General features: G+C 40.8%; 1 long non-coding RNA gene across 1 annotated transcript; it reads left to right on the top strand.

Annotated features, from left to right (window-relative positions):
- Positions 1-1,302: 1,302 nt before the first annotated feature.
- LOC120745255 lies at positions 1,303-10,211 on the top strand. The gene is made up of 3 exons (XR_005698600.1): positions 1,303-4,614; positions 4,738-4,801; positions 5,611-10,211. It is a non-coding gene; the product is annotated as an uncharacterized LOC120745255 (long non-coding RNA).
- Positions 10,212-10,246: the final 35 nt, after the last annotated feature.

Here is a 10,246-nt window from a genome sequence, read left to right as displayed (position 1 = left end):
CTCACCTGGAGACCGCTGGGAGCACTGTGAGAATCATGTTCTTTGATTTCTCCAGTGCCTTCAACACCATTCTTCCCATGGTTCTAAAGGACAAGCTGGTGAACTCTGGAGTGGACCATCACCTCACTACCTGGATCCTGGACTACCTCACCGACCGACCACAGTATGTGAGGACTCAGGGCTGTGTGTCGGACAGGGTCGTCTGCAGTACGGGGGCCCCACAGGGAACGGTTCTGGCTCCGTTCCTCTTCACCATCTACACTGCAGACTTCTCCCACAATTCCACCCAGTGCTTCCTGCAGAAGTTCTCTGATGACTCTGCAATAGTCGGCCTCATCACTGATGGGGACGACAAGGAGTACAGAGGACTGACCCAAGACTTTGTGGACTGGTGCCAGCTGAACTACCTCCAGATCAACGCCAGTAAAACCAAGGAACTGGTGGTAGACTTCCGCAGGCACAAGCATTCTCCACTGCAACCACTGAACATCCAAGGTATGGACATAGAGGCTGTGGACAGCTACAGGTACCTTGGTGTTCATCTGAACAATAGACTGGACTGGACTCATAACTCAGACGCCCTCTACAGGAAAGGGCAGAGCAGGCTGTACCTGCTGCGGAGACTCAGGTCGTTTGGAGTGGAGGGCCCACTCCTGAAGACCTTCTATGACTCTGTTGTGGCTTCTGCTATCTTTTATGGCGTGGTCTGCTGGGGCGGCAGCATCTCTGCTGGGGACAGGAAGAGACTGAACAGGGTGATCCGAAGGGCCAGCTCTGTTCTAGGATGCCCTCTGGACCCAGTGGAGGTGGTGAGTGACAGGAGAACGGCGGCTAAGCTGTCATCCCTGTTGGACAACATCTCCCACCCCATGCAGCAGACTGTGACAGCACTGAGCAGCTCCTTCAGTGGGAGACTGCGGCACCCACGGTGTGGGACGGAGAGATTTCGCAGGTCTTTCCTCCCCACTGCTGTCAGACTCCATAATAAAGACTTTAACTGATCAAGCACACACATCCATACATATACAATAATACTAAGTGCAATAATCCTTTCTGTCATCGTTGTATTTTTACTCAGTTGTATATAGTATTTGTATTTGTATTCTATTTTTATCTTATTGTATATTTATTTTATTTTATTCTACTGTATATAGTATTTTATTCTATTCTGTACAGTTGTGTACTGTATTTATTCTTATTGTATTCTAATTTTTGCCTCATAACTTTTGCACTGTCCACTTCCTGCTGTGACAAAACAAATTTCCCACGTGTGGGACTAATAAAGGTTATCTTATCTTATCTTCCCCCGTGTCATTCTGTCTATTAGTCCCAGCTGTGTTTCCTGCCTGTGTGTACTTCCCTTGTTATGTCTCATGTATTTAAGCCCTGTGTTTTCCTCTTCCTGTTGTTGCGTCGTCCCATGCATGTGTGTGTTCTCTGTGTTGTGGGTTTTCCTTGCTCCTGGTTTCCCAGTTTTCTAGTTAAGGTTTGTTTTTCGTGAGTTTATTTTTTGAGTGTTTTTTTGCCCAGCACCTCTTTAAGTTCAACCATTTGTGTCTGTGAGTCCTGCATTTTGCGTCCAATCCACAGCATCTTACATGACACTTGCGATCGATTGGAGAATATGCATTTTTCCTTAGCAACTCTAGACCTGTGACTGAGGTATAACAGCTACCAGAACAGGTTGCATTTTCTCCACATACTACAGTAGCATAGTCTAAGAGTCTAGAAAATCTTTCAGATCAAGTCTCATACGTGTGTTTCAGACTCACAGTTCTTCATTTTTAGACACCACATTGGTGAATTCCCATGTAGAGCCGGATTTGAACCTAACCCTCACACTCAGAAGTCACTAATGACCTTATGTCTTGAAGTTAAGACATTAATGTGCAGCTGAGTTTATTATTTAAGGGAAAAGTTAATTCCTCAACTAAGGTGGATGCTTTGCTAAGGCTTTTTTACAGTACTATTTAGTCAGTTTTTTGTCAGTTTGTAAAGATTACACAAAAACTACCAGGATGAATTTCATGAAATGTAGAGATTAAGCATAAGCAAAGCAATTTTTGTGTAGATGGGGTTGTGTTTCTGTAAAACCGTAAGCCACAGCTTGGCCTTAAGGGTGGGCTATAAATAAATAATAAAAGCTAGGCATGTTGACTATTCTCACTGATGCGTGTTAGTTTCCTCTACATGACTAATGGATCAAATAACTTTCCCTGGTATTCAGCTGAAGCATGTCCTTATATTTATTCATGCGAATGAGCAGCATTTAAAAATAGCTTTTAGGAAACAGAGTTAACCTTTTCAGCCTTTTCAGCCTTCTGCCTTTGCATTGTAAATGCACATAGACGTGCTGCCAAGAGACTGAACTTCTTCTGCATCCTCTTCCTGACATTCCTTTGGGCTGACCTGACACATTTTCTCACAGCTGTAGCAGTAATTAATCCAGTTTTCTTTTGTCCACATATTTTCTGTTAATTACAGTTAGACTGTATACATTTATTAAACAGTTATTTAAAGCTTATATTTAACGTTTCAGGAAAGATTTTCAATTTAAAGTTAAAGTGAGATGTATAACCTCATCTCTGTTGTCCTTGTTTCCACATTAGAGCATTAAACGTGTTGTCACATGCCAGCATCTCAACAACACAACACAGAAGTGCCCTCTAAACTGAATATGTGTAGGGAGCATTACACCGATCATCATTATCTCACAACAACTAAAAACTGGAGGGTTGTTTTGCCTATTGGTTTGGTTTTAAATTAAAAAGACACTAGTTTATCCCCTCTTCCCCTACTTAGCTGTTCAGCTTACATATGCTGATGTTTGAGATCTGTTACACTAGGTTAAATTGTTCATTCTTGAATTTGAATGAGGTTCTCCAAAAGGTCTAGCACACAGCCTTTCTCTTTGTGCTGAAAGTGAGAAATGAACTCCCAGCTCGAGTGTCTTGGAACTTCTCACCACCGGTGTGAAGCACTGTTGCATGCTTTTGTCATTGGGTCTCACATCATTATGAAGGATGGATACTACTACCTTAATGAATGCATATTTAACACCACCTAACACCCCACATGTGTGGTGATCTGTCAGTCAAAATGGACATGTTGAGTTTACTCTCCTTTACTAGGAGAAACACAGTGTTCACATTTAAGAAACTCGTAACAGTTGGTTTCTTTTCCTACTTTGCATGCCACATTACCTTTCCCTAATGCAAAACACTCTATCTGGGAATGGTTCTGTACCTCGTGTACCTGTGTAATACATTACGTTTCCTAAGTAGCAACCCCAACACTGACCACAACTCATCCTCTTATTCACTGGACCAGATACAGAGTTGCGTTTGGCTGAGATATGACATATGAAAGCATTGGGTTAGGTTCAGCCAGTGATGGGGTAGACCTCACACCAAGGGTTACAGTTACTTGTCGACATCATGTGATTTTTGCAGTTTGTCACTGCCAAATATATATAAAGTATTATGGCTAAATGCCCTACATTTAGATGAAATGTAACATCCTCTAGTTTCTGAAACTTTGTATATTTGGAATTAGCCAAAGCTTTGATTTGACACTGTTGCTGACACAAATACAGGCAGCTGGAGACACCATAGCTGATAGCAAAAGACTCACGGTCACAGTAAGCATAATCAAGGCTTCAAACAAAACCCAGTATTAACCCAAGACATGTTGCTCTAACCGGGCAGATGTAAAGAGGTTAGGCCTCAGTCTTCTTTTTATTAACACCTTGGGAAATTCAACCCTATTGTGTCTCAGAACTCCCTCCCCCTTCTCCTACTGCAGTCACTTTAAATCCCTTCTTGCTTGCACTTCATCACCGTTTGCAGAGCTCGGAGTGGCGGTCAGCAAATAACAAACTGCTCTGCTGCAGTTCCGCCAACCTTGATCTACCTTCCATCCTCTGCTGTGGCATACCACTAAATCCTCTGAGAGCAGCTGCACCCCACTCACAGAAAACAATAGTAATCTACAGTTTCTTTTGTATGCACTGGATGCTGATGGAAAGCTTTACAAGAATACTAATGACGTTTCTTTGGTGGGGGGAAGTGTTGGAAGTGGGGACTAGGGGGGTGTCATCTGTACTGTACAACCTCTGGGATTGGCCATATTTCCTCTGTCCCCTCCTTCGTAATACCATGCCCTTTATAGATCTCTCCTTCCAACTATTCATTAACGGCACGCATTTGCGGCCAGGCACGTTTGCTCTTCCTTCCAGCTCTGTCAGCACTTTAAGGGTCAGTGAACTGCAGGAAGTCAAATGAATAACACAGCCCCAAACTGAGGCCCCTGAGCCATTCATTGAATGGGTGATGTGCGAAGGAGCTCCACATCAATGACTCTGCCTGTGTATGCTGGTCAGATCATTGAAAAATCTTACTTTTTGGACACCACAGATGAGAAATGCTGAAGCCATTTTTTTCCCCCAAAATGGAAAGTGCAAGCTATTTGGAGGTGTGAGAGGAGGCACAGTGGTGCAGCGGTTGGTAGTGATACCCTGCAAAAAGGTTTAGACCGTGGCTGGAGTGGAGTTTGCATGTTCTCTCTGTACCTGCCTGGGATTACACCAGCTTCCTCCAGCAGTCCAGACAATAGGTACATTTGGCTAATTGATGAATAAATTGACAGCGGGTGTGAAGTCTATAACTTTTTCTCTGATTTTTTTCTGACGCAGCATTACAGTTCATTCTTACTGCACTACTCTGTCCCCTTTTTTAGGACCTCAAAGTATGTACCAGCATGTACAAGATAAGAGATGTAGCTAGGAGCAAGATCGCTGAAGGTAATCAATAAAATCTTACAATGCATTCTAACACACACGGTGAAGTTGTCAATTCTATTCGGTTTTAATTAAAAGCCTGGCAGCTGAGTTATGTACAGTTTGGAGTCAATGGATAGATTTTTTTTTTTTTTTTTTTTTGGGGGGGTCATAGGCAGAACATGCAAACTTTACACAGAAAAGCCCCAACCCTCAGCCTGCAAGCATGTGGTGCTGACAACTACACCAACCTGCTGCCCCAGTTATTTGGTTTTTTATTTTTTGTTTTTTCTATCCCCTAAAGGGTTTAGAATGAACATATTTTAAAATTTTAGAAAAATTCCAGCCAGGTTTAAAAAGCCTGGTTTGCATTTTCACTTGGCACCTGCTGTTTTAGGTGGCTGGTTTCTCATCCATCTGCCTCAGTCTGACACAAATGTCCTTCCAGAAATCCATTCTCTAAAATCAATTTGTGCTTCATTCTTTGATATTAGGTCACCTTCACTGGCCTCCTCTCTGTGGACCAGGGAGTCCTCTCCTGGCCTATTTAAACATAAGCACACACGCACACAAACACACTTACACAACCAATCCATGATTCTCGACTTTGACCTTAAAACGAACCACTTCACCGCATAAAAACATGAGAAATCCATACAGACTTATGTCACCAGATGTTCTATTTTAATACACATGTCACCAGTCCTTTTTTTTTTTTTTACCTCCAGTCATTGATCAAAAAAGCTGCCCCACATCGCAACACACCTTCACGCGCTGTTTTACCAGTGGCCCATCTTACTGACTCATTCAGGCCATTCATTGTGAATCTACAGGGAATGGACCTGATGCCATGCAGAATCGCGCTGTATCCCTCTGGCCTGTTTTTTCCATGCCTGTGGCATGACATTTCCAACCTATTCATCAGTCAAAGGCTGTGTGTGTTGCATAGCATGTTGAAAGAGCCAAACACATGCAGAGGTAAAAAGATTATTCAAATACGTGAGTTAAGGAATGTTATTTTTCCAATGTGCTACTTTGTTTTGAGGCTTATACTAAAATATTTGTGAATAGTGCAGTAAAGCAGCTGTTTTACTAGCCTAGCCTTGAGCTTTGTCACTAAGGTACAAAAGTAGTGCTAAAGATAGCTAGTAGGTTAAATGAGCCTAAGCCCACCTTTTGTCCAGAGGGCTGGTAATACTAAGAGTTTTATGTAAAGATCAGGTAAATCACTGTGAAAGTCCTCATATTTATGTGATTAATAGAACTGACCAATTATTTTTATATTTATATATCAAGCGGCCTTGCTAACATGAATCTTTCCTGGCTTTTGTCCAATGGATAAACATCTGGATTGTGTTTTAAGGGTTTTTTGTATTTGTTTTTTGTTTTTTTTAAATCATCTTAAAGAGACACTTTGGCAGAGCAAACACAGTATTGACATTATATGCTAGTGGTTAGCAAGTATGTAGCATAACATTTTTTTTAAGTGACATTGCTGGCCTTTTTTGGTTTCCAGTAATGCGTGATATCTTTAGCTGCTAACATTTAATTTGATAACTGGTTAGGTGCTAACTGCCTTGTAATGTTGTACTCTGTTTAATGTACTCTGACAGATAAGGGCTTTCTTGACTTTTTTTTATAAAAAACATTAAAGAATTGCTTTATCAATTATCAGGTCAATTACTATAATTTGTAGGGTAAAATTGCTTCCACGGGTTTTGTACACACAACCTCTCATGGCCTTAGCACTTAGGTTAATGTATAAAAGTTATTATATCTTGTACTAGATAGTAGTCTATTTTTAACTGCTATGCTCTTTAAATTCTTTTTTCAGTAGAGTGTAGAGTACAGTAAACTCATTGCCATGTTCAAGAAACCAGTCTGAGATGATTTGAGTATTGTACCAGCTGAGCATTGTTCAAACACTGCAGACATTTTGAGTATTGCTGCTAGTCACGTCCATTCACAGTGTACCTGTCATGTGACTGCTGCTTCCACAAACACACTGGCCCGTCTAGCCCTGACAATGGATCCCTGCCTTCACGTTGTTTACAGCAAATTCTGACCTTACCATTTGACTGTTGCAGCAGAAATAGAGACTCATCAGACCAGGCAACATTTTTCTAGTCATTATTGTCTAACTTTCATGAGTTTGTGCAAATTGAAGTTTCAGTTTCCTGTTTTTAGCTGACAGGAGTGTTACCCAGAGTGGTCTTCTGCTGTTAAAGCCCATCTTAAAGGTTAGATATTTTTGATTTTCACCCAGAAAATTGCCATTCACTTGATTTCTTGTCAGACCCTAGAGATGGTTGTTTGGGGAAAAATCCCAGCAGATCAGCAGTTTCTGAAATGCTCAGAATAGCCTATCTGACACGAACAACCATGACATGTTCAAAATCAATTAACTCACCTTTCTTCCCCATTCTGATTAACCCAACACTGCAAATGGGCCAGTCATGGTTATATGAAACATTGTACAGTAAATGGTACTATGGGAGAGATCTGATTACTGACCAGCAGAGTGTAAACCAGAATATTTCCCACATCCTTGCATTATATGTTATCTCATTCTATGATTTCCTGTCTTAACCTAATTTCTTACAGTAACTCAGTTTCTTGTGCATCATTCACCTTTCACAGATCCTCCCCAGAAGCTCATCAACAGAAAGATGTTTCTCAGAGATCATCAGTGCATCAAGAGCTTGTATAATTCAGCCTTATAAGTTATTCAGGCTGCATGCAAACCTTCTGCAAAGCAAGAGGTGCAGTGTGGGTTTTAAAGCTGAAAGCTGAAGGTCAGAAGTACCTCACTCCTCATCATCATCACCTCCCCTTCCAGACTCCCGTTATCACCTCCATTCTACACACAACATTAAACTGGAAGTCATTCTGTCTGGGCTGCAATGATTACTGAGCTGATAATGTCCCAGAGCCAGAAGGCTCATAAAAAAAACTTAAGAGTGCCTTTACATGGCAATCAGACTCTTATGAACCGTAACACATACACACACAGATATAGAATATGTATATAAAGGCATGCAATGAGGTATTCGAAAGCACACATTCAGGCATTAGTGCACTAACCTACACACAAATGCTCACAGACAGGCTCATACACTGCGTATGCACACAGATGAAACATTAAGGGTCTTTATAGTGTTTTGCATATGAGACAGAAGGGAGATTAATCTTTATAGTCTCGCCCACAAGTCCAAAAGCTCATTATGTCACCAGGTGTGGGCTCATCACAGAGAAAAGGCATGAACTAGGAGGCATGTTCAAAGGTTTCTGTTCATCAAAAGTCTTATGCAGTATTAGCACTAACCTGGAGGTAAAGACCTAAAAGATAACAGCACCGTGGAAATTTCACCCAGAGAATAATTAAAGCTACTTTCAGCTGCTCTCTTATCACAGGAGGTTGATTTTGCAGAGTTTTACGTCAGGTGTCCTTCCGGATGCCACCCCAAAGGGGATACCCAGAGAATAATTCCCAGTTCTGTTACACATCAACAGATACAAACATTAATCAATTCATAGATACAGGTACAAAAAAAAGTCCTTATCAGTGGCCAGATGTGAAGAGAGAAGAGAAGTCCAGGAGAATCACTTCAACTCATGAATGCATCTTTTCTTTGCAGAGCTTACGTTGGCACACTGAGGAGATCTCAACCACTTTACCTTCTGAATAAAACTAATAATGAATGAATTTTTTTTGTATCATCAGCACAGTTTATAGGAAAGGGGGAATTGGCTTTAGAGACCAAACTGGTTTTTGCAGCAGCCAATAAGCATGGTAATGTCATTGCTTTTTTTAACGTGGGAGTCTGTGGAGATTGATTTGCTTTTGCCGTTAGAGGAAATGCAGCTTCTGGCACTTGCACATTGACTTGATTTTTCATCCCTTGCCCATATTTCCTTGCCCATCTCCAAACCATATTTCTTCTCCAGAGAATTCTGAGAAACTGGCAAAAAATATCTTAGTAAGGTGTTGAGCTGCTTCAGTGTTTTAGCACATTTCAATGCTGTTAGAGAAAAGAATTGTCTAGCACGTCAGCCCTGAGACATATTCTTAACTTAACGATAGAAAATTGGCTCATTTTAAAATTTTGTTTCATACTAGAGGGCAATTTAATCCTCATGGAAAAACAGCGCAGCCACATGTTCCTCTTCAGGGCAAAGTCAACTTTATGTGCTGCTTTAGACAAAAGAGACCTGCTGTTTTAAAAGGTAAGGTTTCATCATAAAATGTCTTTATCCTAATTAAAGCCAGAGTCAAAGGCTTGCTCACTATGTAAATATACCTTGCAAGGAGTGATAATTAATCTGGATGTAATAAGGAATGTTGGAGAAATAACTGAGAGACACTGCTGTGAGGTCCAATCAGTGTGCAAGTGACAGACTTGAAACTCTTGACCCCTGAGCTGTGATTATGAACCTAGTGGAGCAAATGAAACTGAAGTCATCTTAACAAACCCATTTCTGTACACTACATATTTCTTTGTTTGTTTGTTTCCTTAAAACAATACTGTTTCCACTTAACAAATGTCAGTATTTGTTGCTTTAGCAAACACTTCCACCCTGTGGACAGCCTGGGTAGTTCACACCAACAGCACACCAGCATCTGTGTACTGTGCATGGCTTTTGGCAGCAGACATTAAACAGATGTTTAATGTTAATTCTCATCAGGTCATTACGAACTTATTAACCACATTTACATTATACATGCAATCTTATCCCAAATAAAAGGGAAAGTAAAAGGTAAATTATGCACCTAACCATAGACTATATATAAAAGATGGACAAATGACATTACACTTTAATTTGCAGAAAATATTTGGTGTCCATACACTATTCATACATATTTGAATAGTGCTGAGGCCTAAAATAACAACTGATTCTGGGGCTCATGTCCCAGAGAGACCAACGAGTGCATTAAGAAGGCGAGAGCTTCATCCAACATAACAGATGTTTGATTCCAGAAACGGGATTGTTACATCATCACTTAACAAGATGATGGGGATTGCTTTACTTTTGAAGACAGCCTCATGTGACTGTTAAAGTGTGGTTACATGTTAGCTTCATTTTTTGGCAACAGAGGTTCCCACTTAAACCTAACAGATGGCATTTTTACCACTATAAGCTCTTAAAATGCTTTTCTTTTTTATTGTCTGTGGCATTCAGTGGAGGGTGTTTTCCATTGACCTTCCACTGTCTGAAGCTAGTAACCAGAGTGGAAAGTTAGAACCTTAAGGGCACATCCACACCCTTCACCATCTCTTCACAGGTCACAGATTGAGCCTCATGGGCTTTATTTCCAAATTAAAGGCTCAGCTTTCTCTTCTAGGACTGCTTTAAGGTCTATGGACATTGGCACTTTATTAGTTGTATGAGGTTAAATATGTTACTATATATTTATTTAGAAATAAATATAGTGTATAGTGGCTGTAGCTCAGGCAGTAGAGCAGGTCA

The sequence above is a fragment of the Simochromis diagramma genome, unplaced genomic scaffold (assembly GCF_900408965.1).
Source record: "Simochromis diagramma unplaced genomic scaffold, fSimDia1.1 OVJJ01000159.1, whole genome shotgun sequence".
NCBI lineage: Eukaryota > Metazoa > Chordata > Actinopteri > Cichliformes > Cichlidae > Simochromis > Simochromis diagramma.
This window is presented reverse-complemented; position numbering and strand designations above follow the sequence as displayed.